The sequence below is a fragment of the Mus caroli genome, chromosome 19, assembly GCF_900094665.2.
Source record: "Mus caroli chromosome 19, CAROLI_EIJ_v1.1, whole genome shotgun sequence".
In the NCBI taxonomy this organism is placed as follows: Eukaryota; Metazoa; Chordata; class Mammalia; order Rodentia; family Muridae; genus Mus; species Mus caroli.
Genome location: NC_034588.1, coordinates 55,158,675 through 55,166,391, shown reverse-complemented (window position 1 = coordinate 55,166,391; position 7,717 = coordinate 55,158,675). Strand labels below are relative to the sequence as shown.

At 42.7% G+C, this 7,717-nt stretch overlaps 1 long non-coding RNA gene across 1 annotated transcript; it reads right to left on the bottom strand.

The window, feature by feature from the left end:
* Positions 1-2,136: 2,136 nt before the first annotated feature.
* Positions 2,137-4,278, bottom strand: LOC110286103. Its single transcript, XR_002377113.1, has 3 exons — positions 4,251-4,278; positions 4,061-4,106; positions 2,137-3,229 (listed from the first exon to the last, which is right to left on the bottom strand). It is a non-coding gene; the product is annotated as an uncharacterized LOC110286103 (long non-coding RNA).
* Between the last annotated feature and the right edge of the window lie 3,439 nt (positions 4,279-7,717).

Genomic DNA, 7,717 nt, shown 5'->3' with positions numbered 1-7,717 from the left:
TGCCTCTTAAAAGGATACATTCATACCCTACTGCCCCACCCCTCTCTGTCTCCCTCCCTCTACCTCTCTCTGTCTGCCCCCTCTTTTGTGATGCAACAGGAAGACTTTCACCAGCTTACTAGTTGAATAATGGGCTCCCTAGACCCTGGAACTTTGAGCCAAATAAATGTATACATTTCATAATTTGCCAAATTAACGATGCTATTACGCCACTCTCCTCCTTCCCCCTGCAAAATGACTAAGGCAGGAAATTGGACCCAGGAGTGGGGTTGTTACAATAACCACCTAAAAATGTGGGTGCTGCTTTGGAACTTAGTACAGAGAAGCAGAATCAAAATGACCCCATCTTAGCAAGAATGGAGCATCAGGATAGCATTAGTGAGAACTCTGAAAGAAGGAAATGACTGCTAGAGAGATGTGACATTTTTTTAGAGATTGCTAAAATGGTTATGATCAGTGCACTGATAAAAATGTGGGCAGAAAGTTTATTTTCATGAGGCATCAAATAGACATGAAGAGCAGTACATGGCAAATGGAGAGAAGAACATCTCCCTTTCATTGTTACAATGAATTTAGCTGGATTGTGTTCATGTTTTAGGGTTTTATAAATTACGAAGCTTAAAGCAACTATTTGGCATATGAAATACCAAGGAAGCAAGGCACTCAGGCTTCTACATGGATGCTTTTCACTGCATAAGTGTACGAAAGAAAATAAATAATTTCAAGTTAGAAGTTTTAACAAACAGTGAAGCAAAACTGAGAGACCAGGAAAACAGGCAGCGTGGGCATTTAAAGGGTTAAAGGCTGGCCTTAGGAGAGCAGAGCAGTGCCCAGTGACAGTTTTCAAAAGGGATGATTGCAACCTGGGGAAGCCAGGTCACATTCATTAGGATAAGGGGAGAAAGAGTCACAGACATTCCCAAGATTTTGGAGGCCATGTCTACTTTCATAGGACAAGAGCCCTACAAGGACCAAATGATTACAAGAGGATGACCTGGACCACCATCATGGTCTTGCTGATAGAAGCTCACTAAGTCTCAGAGGTCTCTATAGGAGTTCATGTGTGGCTCAAGCATGACTCAAGCCATACCCCTCTGGAGGGCACACTCAGTAAATCTTGGCTATACACATGTAATATTCTCCTCAGACTTGCAGAAAGCAAAACCTGGGAGGGATAAACTTTCATCTAGACCTGAGAGACAGCTGGGATAGCCTGGGGATGAAGATATACTTTATTGCAAGGCAGAACCCTACAGAGAACCCCCACTAGGGCAATGCCTGAAACGCAAGTCCTAGAGTCCTCAGAACTGGCAGCATGTTCACACTAGCCCAGATGTGTAGGTGTGAGACAAAAGCCTATGAAAGCTTCTGTGTGGATTGAGCCCTCATAACAGTAAGAACAGTTGGAAGCCCTGCCCTTACCCTAGAATGTTCTGGAGGTGGTTTGTAGAGCACAAGTTGTTTTTGAGTTTAATGTTATTATCCCTGTTCACTTTGGCTTTACTTGGAGGTGGTTAGTCTTTCTTTTCTAGCATATTTCTTCTGTTTGGAACAGAAACATCTGTTCTACACGTGTCCCATATATGTACTTTGCAAGTAGGCATCTTGTTTAACTCTCACAAGCTCAGGACTGAAGGACTTTGTCTGAGGTTGAATCATGCCTTGAGTCTTACCTACATCTGATTTTGATCAGGCTTTGAGCTTTGGGTTTGGAGAGAACCCAGGGATGTGTTAAGATAGGGCTACTGGAGTGAAACCGATATGTTGTATATGGGAGAAGGGCATGGTTTTAGAGAAGTTAGGACGGAATTATTGACATGGTTTGAATAGTTGAAATTTTATTACCACTGGCATGATGTTGAGAAGGAGAGCTGTTTGTGGGTGATTAGGTCCCAGGGACTGTGCCTTCATGAGAAGATTATTGCTATCATTAGAAAATTGGGATGGCAAAATGCAAGAGTAGGCTCCTTATGAAATAGTACTATAGCTGGTCTTCTTAAGATTCTGTGGTTTCTTCCTTTAGTCCACCTATCTCCACCCTCCCAACCCAACACTAGACAGGAGACAAACAAAACAAAACAAAACAAAACAAAACAAAACAAAACAAAACAAAACAAAACAAAACAAAACAAAAACGCTAGAAGGGAAAGCAGGCCACATTACTAGGCTATGTCCTGCTGATTAGCAGTATGGAGTCAGGGCAAGTTTGATCTCCACAGTCAGGACATCTAATTTCTTCTTCTTTCTGGTGTGTGCATATCTCCTTAACCAATTGTGACCAACAGCAACCAGCAACAGCAACACCAATCTTCCCTGCCTCTAATGGCCCTAGCATTTGTACACTCTCTGAGAAGTCCCCAGAATTCCAAACGTCACAAAACCACATTTTGCTCTCTGCAGCTGGCAAAATCATGCCCACCAGAGAACGAGGCAAATCATAGTCAGCTGCTGTGGACAATCTGAAGCAGCCCCACACCCCACACCTGGGATGAAAACGAAAACACATTCTCATAATATTTGAATGTTTTCTAAAGAAAGCAAAACTTCAAATTTGTTGTTACATAGTGCCTTCGTCTACCTTTCCTCGCCTCTGTCTTACACGCTTCCCACCACATGATATTGTTCACTATACTGTGATGTGGTGTGAAAGTGCCCAGCCAGTGGCCTTGAGAGTCTACACCTTTGATCCTAGGGTCCCCTTCTTCTACGTATGTGATGTGAATAAGCATCGCATTTTAAACGATTTACTGTCGGTAGTACTCTTTTACACGAGCATACAACAAGTCGAAACACTATTGTGGCTCTCATTAGTGCTCAGGGGGAAGCAGGTGCAGACCAATTTTAGAGACCAGGGCAACACTCTTGAGAGGTCTTTCCAAAGTTCTTCCATTTAGAGAATTGTCAGTGAAGCAGCAGAGTCTACCATAGCAGACTTCTTGTCCTAAAACCACCCAGTGTTTCAAGGATGTTAGTTTAGCCAGAATGTCCTTTTAATGGTCTCTCTCAGGAAAAATATGAGTTAAATTTCATCTTGTGGCAGATTTTCTTCCTCTGCTTTCCCAAATGCTCTCCTGCTCACACAAAACAGTCTCAGGGGATAAGACTTCTGCTGCAGACAACCTGCTGGTCCTCACTTCTGCCTCAGGGAAACATGGTGTCTCTGCCCAGCTCCATGGAGGGACTCATTCATTCTAGCTTCTCAACTTCTCAACTGTTTGACCACTAATACCTAGAAATCAAAGAGTCTGTTCTGTTCCTGATGGTCGCTATGTGTATGTAGGTTTTCAGCTACAAGCAGCCATCATTTGGCTTTGTACTTAAGGTGGAGACATCAAGTTACATCCCAGAGCCAAACTTTGTATCTCCAGCTTGGCTAAATATGTTTAAAGACCATCCTGGATTCCTGTGATGAAGAAATCACTCACAAATAGAACATCTAGGATTTAACACAGTTGTAGGCTGGCGTACTAGTCTATGAAGGGAGTCTGGAAGACTATTGAGACCAGATTAATGGTCGAGTAAGAATAATAACATCTGTGGAGGAGTGTGTTTCTCTAAGTATCACTCTGTACCTGATACTGGACAAGATGGTTTACTTTATCTTAAGCATCACTGTCATCTTGAGAGAGATTTCCTTAGTTATATTTCACAGATCAAAACACCAAAGCTCAGAAGGGTAAGGATTACGGATTATTGCTATGGTCATAAAGTTAGTTGATGAAAAGGGTTTGGATCCCTTTCCTTGGATCCAGTGTAGGATTGTTGGTCTCTGAAGGTAAATGTTGATGTTCAAAATCAAATGTTCATCAGAATACTTTTTGAGAAAAAATTAAAAATAGACATTATTACTCATTTATGCTCCTCTGATTTATTTGTGTATTTGTGATCCACTTGACCAGACCATGGAGGCTTTCTCTGACAGCATAGCCTAAGTGCTTGTGATCTAACTTCATTAAACCCACTTGACTACTCATCCTTATCAAGGCTTGCAACTGGCTGTCATGGCTTGGGAAGACCCACACAGTAAGGCTCTCCCATCTCCACACACATCTTTTCTTACCAGCTACTGCTCCCAGCAGCACTGCAAATGTCCACAGCATCAGCATCTGCACAGAGGCAAAAACATGGCTGAGTCTGATGAACACGAGATTGACCATAATTCACGTTCAATCAGACTTTGGGGGGGGGGTTGAGGGGTGGGGTGGATGGGTGCAGTCTAACAAGTGAGTCTCCACAGGTTCCTGACTCACCGTGGCGGATCCGTCAGGTTCTACAGACAACGAGCAAACACTGATATGCCCTTTTATAGGCAGGCCTTATCTTTCCAAGCAGTGTCATGGAAAAGTGGCTCGAGAATTGAGAGAGAGAGAGAGAGAGAGAGAGAGGCTCCAAGGACACACTTCTAATTTTAATCTCAGATAAGCCCAAGTTGGTACAGGAGGCTGAGCATTCCAAGGTGTCCGTGGGAATCTGAGAAAGTGCTAGATATGGAACGTTCTCCACGGGTGTGCTGTGCACTGCTCAGAATCACTTTTTTTTTTAATTAATTACTTTATCAATTTAAAAATTAGCTTCTGACTTTATTTACATATGTGTGTCAGATCATTCTCTCCCACACCTCACATTTCTCTGCCCCCCTTTAACCCCTCATTTCCAACTTCTAATTTAGTGTTCTGTTTTACACTGTTTTCCTTCTCACCCTCAGAACATGTTTGTTTAACCTTTACAACGGCTTCTTTCTGGTTGCATTGCTTCTATTCGAGTTACTGCCCCTGGGTCACACATATCTAACCATTGGAAACTAGGCTCTGCCTATGAAAGAGAAATACATTATTTGTCTTTTGACTATAGAGAAGGCTCTTGTTACCCCTTCTTAGTTTATAGTTCAGTGTACAGGACTCGGTGTGTGTGGTCAATTCCCACAGATTTGAATAGTCACATGAACCAGCACACATGGTTTTTCTCTTACCTTTTCATCCTCTCAAACACAGAAAGGAGGGAGCATCCCTCAGAGTGCACATACCCTCTAGAAAAGTAAGTGGTGGCTTCTGTTGATAGTCTAAGGTACTTGACAATTTCTCAAGAATAACATGCACAAGGAACAAGTAAGAAATGAAGGGAATCCTATGAACTGCTGAGAACACAGAAGAGTGGTTAGTGAGCCTGCCACTGAGGGAAAGTATAAGTCACAGTGTGGTGGTTTGAATAAGAATGGTCCACTATGGGGCTGGTGAGATGGCTCAGTGGGTAAGAGCACCCGACTACTCTTCTGAAGGTCCGGAGTTCAAATCCCAGCAACCACATGGTGGCTCACAACCATCCGTAACGAGATCTGACTCCCTCTTCTGGAGTGTCTGAAGACAGCTACAGTGTACTTACATATAATAAATAAATAAATCTTAAAAAAAAAAAAAAAGAATGGTCCACTATCGGCTCAGATATTTGAAGGCTTAGTCATGGGGAGGGGGGCGGCACTGTTTGAAAAGGATTGGAAGGTGTGGCTTAGTTCAAGGAAGTATGTCACTTGCGGGTGAGCTCTCTCAGCCAGTGGATCAGGCTAGTAGTTCTCAGCTACTTTTTAGCACCTGTGTATTGCCATGCTCCCCACAATAATAATAATGGATGAAACATTTAAAACCGTAAACAAGTCCCAGATTAAATGCTGTCCTACAGAAGAGTTGCTGTGAATATAGCGTCTCCTTATAGCAATAGAAGAGTGACAAAGAGAGAAAAAGTAGAAAACTTTGGGAAAAGTGATCTGGGAATTTGTCCAAAAAGAAGTCTGATAGAAAACAACTGGATGTTTTCAATTTGTGACAGGTTAGTTAAAATGAATCCAAGTTTCTTTTAAGCTTTACTCATTTTTATTTTACATGTATGGGTGTTTTGCCTGCATGTATGTCTGTTGTACTATGGGCATGCAGTGTCTGTGAAGGCCAGAAGAAGATGCTAGATCCTCCTGAACTTAGAGACAGTTGTTAGACACAATACAGATATTGGGACTGAACCTGAGTTCTCTGGAAGAGCAGCTAATACTCTGGGCCATAAGATCTGGGCCATATCTCCAGGCCCTAAAATAAAATTGTAAAGATTACTTGTGTGTGTGTGTGTGTGTGTGTGTGTATACAATGTATGTATATGTATGTATGTATGTGTGTGTGGTCTATTTATGTGTGTGTATGTATGTGTGTGTGCAATATGTGTGTGTACCTAGAAAGTTTGGCAAAGGAAACATGAAACAAGGCACGGGGACAGAATCCCACAGGGGAATGTTGGCTTGTCCCCACCCTGTCCTGAGCCTCTGGGTCTGTACTCTTCTCCCTCAGGTGACTTCTCCAGCTCTCCCTTTTGTTGCCACCCAAGGGTTTCCCCTTAGCACTTTCCTCACTTAAGATCCATCACACTGGGTGCTAGGCCACCAAGACATGGGAATTATCTGTAATTCTAAATAAAGGATGGAATTATTTGGAATAGTTTGACACAGTTGAACATGTATCTGAGTGCTTGCTGCATGGCAGACCCTCTAGTCACTGTTAAATAAATGAGCAAACCAAGAATGAATGAACCTGGGAAGCAAAGTGTTTTACATACTGGTTCTAATAACATTTCCCTACACCATCCTACAGCAAATAATTCCAAATGGTCACTTCATAGCCACTTGCTCAATTAAACAGAAGCCCAAACTGAAAACATGAAAGCTTTTCCCCAAGCAGCGCAGGGCAGAGGCTTTGCAGTTCCTTAGCATTTACTCAGTCACTCAACGTACGTTGAGCACACGGTTATGTCCCAGAGGAGTAAGTTCCTATTCTGGCCTATCATGAAGGTCCTAAGCAAACAGCTCTGTTTGCACAGGAGGTAAGTCTTCCCTTACACAACACCCTGATTCTGGCAGCTTTGTGATACTCAACTTCAGGTGAGGGAAAATAAAAGGCTTGAGACAGCTGTGTGGCCAGACAACCAGCACAGGGGCACAGCCTTCAGAAAGCCTGTCTTAGCTCCCTTTATCTAGCTCTGCCATGGCCAAGGTTGTCCATGGGAAGGAGGACATGTTGACCTCAGATTCCAGAGTTCCCTGAGAAGGAAATTCTGTTGCTACAGAAGGTTGTTAGTGCTCTGAATTTTCAGAATGTCATCTCACTCAACATTTCAGCCCCTGAAGGCGAAATGATAGTCAATTATCAAATTGTCAGATTAGATAAGAGAAATAAGTATGCCTAAGTTTTATTGAAGTTCCCACATGTATGCACTTTCAAATCCAATCCAATTCATCTCTGTGGCAGGTCTGGCTGTTTTCTGATGAAGATGTGGAGTTCAGAGAGCTTACACTGTGGGTTCATGGTTAGGGGGCAGACCTGCACTGGAGGCAGGCACTCCTTCCAATGACTTCAGCAGACCTGTTTGTATCCGCACACAGAAGGCCAGTGTTCTCAGGTTCCATGAGCAGTACAGACTTGGTCTGAAGAGTGCTCAGGAGTGAGCACAGAGGTGGCTTTAGAATGGAAAGAAAATCTGTGCTCACATTTTTTGTTTGTTTGTCTGTCTTTTGAGAAAGTCGTTTTGCTGCAGTCAAATACCCCTCTTCACTGCTCAAATACCAATTCTAGTAAACACGGAAACCCTCTGAAATTGAATATGGCAATTATTTTTCTTCTAGGCCATCACAATAGATTTTCAAAACCATATCTACTTCTTTTTGCCAGGACCAAAAGATATTTGT